Here is a 6,918-nt window from a genome sequence, read left to right on the forward strand (position 1 = left end):
CCCTACACCCCCTCCCTATCTCTGTAACCTCCTCCAGCCCCTACACCTCCTCCCTATCTCAGCGCCAAGGGCGCACTGCTCTGTCGGAGGGTTGGCGCCGAGCAAGAGGGCAGGGAATGGGAGAGGGTGGGGAGTGTGAAGGTCGAACAACGTTAGTTTAGTTGAGGGTTAAAGTTACAACTAGACAGTCAGGGTATCGGCAAGATTCACACAGAGACATGAGTGCGGAGGGTGACATTAGAACTGTCCCAGCTGACAGTGTAGATTCCTCCCGGCTAGCGACGTCAGGCCAAGAACAGACAGTACCTTTTGAGGAAACAGTAATGACATAAGGTGCACAGAGACTGAAGTGTGGGAACTGCAAATGACTTGTTGTAATCTGTATAAAAACACAAAGCCTAGTGACTTTCACACACCAGCTTGTTATTGTCCCCTCTCTGATTGTACTTAAGAAACGATTGTTGGTCTGTTCCTCAGAATTCCTCTTCATCATTCGTAATGGTGACTCCCACAACATAGAGACATCAGTAGGCCATTCAGCCCCTCGGGCCTGTTCTGTCCTACAGTGGGATTCATAGCAGATCTGTGGCCTTACTCCACAAACCTGCCTCCGGCCCTCATCCCTTGATTACCTTCGCTCAACAATAAAACCTATCTCTCTCAGATTTACACTGAACAACTGATCCAGCTTCCACTTGTGTGTGTGTGTGGAAGAGATTTCCAAACCTCTCCCAACCCTTTGCGTGTCAAAGTGCTCCCTAACGTCTCTCCTGAATGCTCTGGCCCTCATTCTCAGACTCTGCTCCCTCGTTCTGGAACCTCCAAAAGGACAGAGTTTTATTCAAATGGAGAGAAACTGCAGAAAGCTGAAACATGACAGGACTTGAGCGGGATTTTGTGCACAAAACACAGAAAGCTCACACCCGGGGGGGGGCGCAGCAGGGAATCAGGAAGGGTAAGGGAATGTTGGTCCTTATTTCAGGGGAGTTGGAGTATAAGAGTGGGGAAGTTTTACTGTAACAGTACAAGGTGCTGGTGAGGCCACATCTGGAGCACAGTGAGCAGCTTTGGTTCCCCTTATTTAAGGAAAGATATTATTTCGTTGGAGGCAGTTCAGAGAAGGTTCACCAGGATGATCCCTGGAATGGGAGGGATTCTCTAATGAGCAAAGTTTAAACAGTTTGGGACTCTACTCACCAAACTTTAGAAGAATGAGAGGTGATCTCACTGAGACATGTGGGATTCTTAAGGGCCTTGACAGGGTAAATGCTGAGAGGGTGTTTCCCCTCATGGGAGGGTCTGGGACCAGGGGGCATAGGCTCAGAATAAAGAGGCACCAATTTCAGACTGAGGTGGGGAGGAATTCCTTCTCTAAGAGTCTTTGGAACTCCTTGCTGCAGGGAGCTGTGGGGGGGCAGAGTCCCTGTGTATATGGAAGGCTGGGATAGATTCTGGCTCAGTCGGGGAAAGGGCAGGAAAGTGGACGCGAGGAATGTGCGATCAGCCGCGATCCTATTGAATGGCAGAGCAGGATGGAGGGAGCATCCAACACGTTTCGACGCAATCACCTCTCATGATCTTCTCTGGAGGTCGGATGGGCAGAAGGGTCTCCTGCTCCTAATTCAGATGACCCCGCGTTTGCCTGCCACCTCTGATCTTCCCCCTCGGCCGACGTCCTCCGTGCATCTCAGGGCTAAACAAGGTGCCCCCGCCGCGCCTGCGCCCATCTCGAGCTGATCCCCGTGGCTCCGACCGGAGCAAAATTCCGGAACTCCAGCGGAAACCCTCCTGCCCTCGAAAGGGAATTTGGACCAGGAGCAGCAGGCAGAAATTCACAGCCACTTCAGAAGGATCTGGTGCTTCTATCGAGCGTTAAGGAAGGAAAATGTCCTACCGTGCCTCACCAAGGGAAGCCTGATACAGAGCCTGCAGACTGGAAGTACAGTAGATGCTGGAAGCCCAGAGTCTGTAGCTGTGAGGCTGGGAAGGCACAGCAGGTCAGATGGCATCAGAGGAGCAGGGAAAGTCAACGTTTCGAGCCGAAACCCTCCATCAGGACTGAGGGGGAAGGGGACCCCAGAAATAAATAGAGGGAGGAGGGTTGTGTGGGGTTGGAGGAAGGGCAGGAGAGATGGTGATAGTTGGATGCAGATCAGGGGGCTCGTCCATGGGAAGGGTGGAAGATAGGAGAGTGGGAAAATGGGACAGGGCAGGTGTGGTCAGGGAGTCAAGGTGGGGTGGGAAGGGCTGGACATGGGTTAAGGTTGGGGGGGTGGAGGGATTTTGAAGCTGGTGAAGTCAATATCGAGGCCATTGGGCTGTAAGCTCCCAAGGGGTGAAATATGAGGCGTTGTCCCTCCGATTTACTGTGCAGTGGAGGAGACCAAGGATGGACATGTCGCCATGGGACAGCGGGAGGAGGAGTGAAAGTGGATGGCAACTGGAAAGTCAGATTTGTCGGTGTGTGCAGAGCGTAGGTGCTCTGCGAACCAGTCTGAGGAGACCACATCGGGAGCAACAGATACAGTAGATGAGGTTAGATGAGGTGCAAGTGAATCTCTGCTGGATTTGGAAGGATTGTTTTGGGGCCTTGGATGGAGGTGTGAGGGGAGATGCAGGGGCAGGTGTAGCATCTCCTGCGGTTGCAGGGAAAGGTACCGGGGGTGGTGGAGGGGTTGGTGGGGAGTGCGGAGCTGACGCGGACTGAACGGTCCCTGCGGAAAGCGGATAGGGGTGGGGAGGGAAATATCTTTATGGCGGTGGGGTCAGATGGTAGGTGGCGGAAACGTTGGACGATGGTGCGTTGTATACGGAGTTTGGTGGGGCGGTAGCTGAGGACAAAGGCGCCTCTGTCCTTATTGTTGTCAGGGGGAGAGGGTTTGAGGGCAGAAGCACGTGGGAAATTGGGGGAGATGCGTTTGAGGGGCTTCCTCATAACAGAGGAGGGGAAACGACGGTCCCGAAAGTGGGAAGATATCTGGAGTGGAACGCCTCACCCTGGGAGCAGATGGGGTGGAGGCGGAGGAACTGGAATGGAATTTTTGCAGGAGGGTGGGTGAGAGGAGGTGCATTCGAGGTAGTTTTGGGAGTCCATGGGATTGAAACGGATGTCAGTGGTGAGGTGGGGCGTGGGTCAATGCCAGGATTAACATTCAGTAAAATATGAATAGGAAGGGTTTAGAGGGATACGGGCCAAATGCTGGCAAATGGGACCAGAATAATTTAGGATGCCAGGGTCGGCACGGACGGGTTGGGCCGAAGGGCCTGTTTCCACTCCGTACATCTCTATGACTCTATGACTCCGAGGGAAGTAGCCGCCATTTACCCCATCCTTCTTGTGGCAGCCGTTCTGCCCCTTCGCACCCTACCGAGGGACCGTCTCCTCCGTAGCCCCCAAGCGCTGTGCGAGTTGAACCCGTCCCTTGCTGCCCCTCAGCCCAGAGGGCGGGCGTGCCAGCCCAGTGGGTGTGGAGTCACGCGGAGGCCAGACTGGACCAAGCAGGCAAGGCATCAGGCTTCACCCACTGGCAAACTATTGCACTTTGGCAGAACAGACAAGGGCAGGACTTGCTCAATTAATGGTGGGGCCTTGGGTGGCGCTGTACAGCAGAGAGACCGAGGGCTTCGGGGCGCTATACAAATGCACGCTGGTCACCCAGGGGTGGGTCTTTAGCCGGGGAGGGGTGGGGGAGGCGGGGCGGGTTTCCACCGACATCACTTTCTGGATCCTTCTTTTGTTGAACTTCAGGCCCCCCACCTCACAGCAGGGAGGCCACTCTGCCCATTTTTGAGATTGACCTTCCGATCTGATTTTGTTCCTCGGGGCTCAACCCGCCCACATTTCCCCCCCCCCCCCCTTAATCTTCAGGATGTGGCAGCATCTGATTCGCCTTGAGATGAATTGCAGCGGGGTTGGGGAGATGTTGTTAAAATTGTCCATTTCTCTTGAACCTTCAAACAGAAGGCAAGCCATTGGCTTCCTGTGATCTGCCCCTCCCTCGCACACTCGTATCAGGACAGAATGACTCACTAACTCGGGCAGGAAAAGAGTGAGTTATAACCGCAGGGAGAGGTGGCGCTGAGAGACGCGCACACGCAGAGAGAGACAGGGAACAGCCCCAGGACACAGGGCACACAGATTAACAGCTCACTCCTCTGATTCAGCCCACTTGCGAAGAGTTATTTCACAGTTACTGAAGTAAGTGTAATCTCCAGATCACGTCCGGGAGTCTCTCAGTCTCCGCTTTGAGAGCACGTTAATGCTGTTTAACTGCATTGCACTGTCCTCCCGAATTGTCCTGTGTGTGTGAGTGTGTGTGTGTGCGTGTGTGTGCGTCTGGGTGTGTGTGTGTCTGTATGTGTCTGTGTCTGTGTGTGTGTGTGTGTAGTGTGTGTGTGTGTGTGTGAGTGTGTGCATGTCTGGGTGTGTGTGTGTGTCTGTGTGTGTATGTGTATGTCTGGGTGTGTGTGTGTCTGTGTTTGTGTGTCTGTGTGTGTCTGTGTGTGTGTGTCTGTGTGTGTCTGTGTGTGCAGTGTGTGTGTCTGTGTATGTGTGTGTGTGTGCAGTATGTGTGTGTCTGTGTGTGTGTATGTGTCTGTGTCTGTGTGTGTGTGTCTGTGTGTGTGTGTGCCTGGGTGTGAGTGAATCAGGAATGTAGGGAGCCCTATCTGTGCACTGTTTTAAGCGTGGCTGCATAACTTTTAAGTTAACACACAGTTCAACTCCAAACTCAGTCACAGCGAGGGGATGGGACAGTTGGCTTTTCTGCAGTTTCTCAGTTTGTTGCGTTAATACTACCCAGACACACACACACACACACACACACACACACACACACACACACAACTGAGTGACTTGCCCAACATCAAAAGCACAGTGATTTATTTTATATCAGCTGTAGATTTTCAGCGGCTAACAGCCCCCAGTAAAATACTGATGGAGCAAATTCAACATCTGCGTGTAAAAGGCAATGCGAACGTGAGGGCGAGGCAGCGAGAGAGGGAAGGGGTTTAAATCAAACTGGGGTTGGATGGGGAAGTAAACACTGTATTCCCCTGCGATGCCCACATCTCCCTAAAGGCATGGGCGCTGCACGCTCCCTTCTTCAAGCACGTTGCTGGGAATGGAGGGTTTATGAGGAGAGGCTGGATAGGCTGGGACATTTTTCCCTGGAGCGCAGGAGGCTTAGAGGCGACATTATAGAGGTTTATAAAATCAGGAGGGGCACAGATAAGAGCAGGTGTCTTCTCCCTAGGGCCATGAAGAAATAGGCTTTCCCTAATTCAAGGCTAGGGCTGGGAGCATATTTTTAAGGTGAGAGGAGAAAGATTTAAAAAGGACATTGGGGGGCAATTTTTTTTTACACAGAGGGTGGTTCGCGTGTGGAATGAACTGCCAGAGGAAGTGGTGGATGTGGGTACAGTTACAACGTTCAAAAGACGTTTGGATAAGTACATGACTAGGGAAAGGTTTGGAGGGATATGGGCCAGGAGCAGGCAGGTGGGGCTAGGCACGGACTGGATGGACCGAAGGGTCTGTTTCTGGGCTGTGTGACTCCGTGACATCCCGTGTAACTGCGGAAGAGGGGCAGGCAGTTGGGACGGAGGTGACCCCCCCCAACCCCCCAACTCCCAACTCCCTCCCCTCCACACCCTGGGCAGCCGGAATTTAATATCCATTAAAGATGGTTTTCAGACAGATTGCAGTCCATTGCCAGAGAGGGTAGTGGAGTCGGCCTCATTAGGGGCATTTAAGCGGCTATTAGATAGGCATATGGATGATAGTATAAGGTAGGGGTGGAGGTTAGATAGACCTTAGGTTTCGGGTAAAAGTTCGGCACAACATTGAGGGCCGAAGGGCCTGTACTGTGCTGTACAGTTCTATGTTGTATGTAACTGGGCTATGCCAGTGATCACAATGACCGACTCTGATTTCAACATTGGCAAGTTTGGACTACAGTCCTAGTCTACATTAGGTGTGGTGGTTTGATCAGCCATGATCCTGGGGGGATGGTGCAGCAGGGCTCGAGGGGCCAAATGGCCGGGTCCTGTCCCTTTATCTTGCGCCGGGGCGCTATCAATTTGTGCAGAAATAAAGCCGGTCCTTTCGCAGATATCTTTCAACCAACCCATTCAGATGTCCATGACAATCTCATGGTACTATCGCTGGACTGTTAATCCCAAGACAGAGGTGATTGATGTTCTGGGGACCTGGGTTCGAATCCCACCAGGGCTGATGGTAGAATTTTAATTCAATAAAATATCTGGAATTAAGAGTCTAACGATGACCGTGAATCTATTGTCGATTGTCGGGAAAAACCTATGATTCCTTTAGGGAAGGAAACTGCCATCCTTACCTGGTCTGGGCCTACATGTGACTCCAGACCAACAGCCCATGTGGTTGGCTCTTAACTGCCCACATCCCATGAGTGAATAAAATCTAAACAAAAAACACCTCTGGAGCGGGTGAGACTGGAGATAGGGGCGCTACCACTGCAAAACAAGACGTCTTTGCTTGTCCCTTTATAAATTATATCCTGTATTCTCATGCAACTACACAGAGCCATGACAGTGCATGGCAATCTAATTCTAACGAGGAAGCATTTCGAAATGCCAGTAATACTTAGGAAGTGGATAATAAACGTTAACGCTCCGAAAGATAGCGCAAGCACAGAGACCTGATGGTGAATGTATGTAAATCCTTGAGAGCACGGTGAACAAACTGCAGGCAGGTTATTATAAAAGGTCCCAGGCTCACACATAAAAATGCAGCGAGTGTATTTTCGCTCCCCCCCCCCCACCTGCAGTGTGGGAACAGCGCATTCAGCCCATCAAATCCACACCTACCCTCTGAAGACCCACCCAATCCCTGCATTTCCCATGGTTGGCCCACCCTAACCTGCACATCCCTGGACACTA

This window comes from Rhincodon typus, chromosome 48, assembly GCF_021869965.1.
Source record: "Rhincodon typus isolate 14 chromosome 48, sRhiTyp1.1, whole genome shotgun sequence".
NCBI lineage: Eukaryota > Metazoa > Chordata > Chondrichthyes > Orectolobiformes > Rhincodontidae > Rhincodon > Rhincodon typus.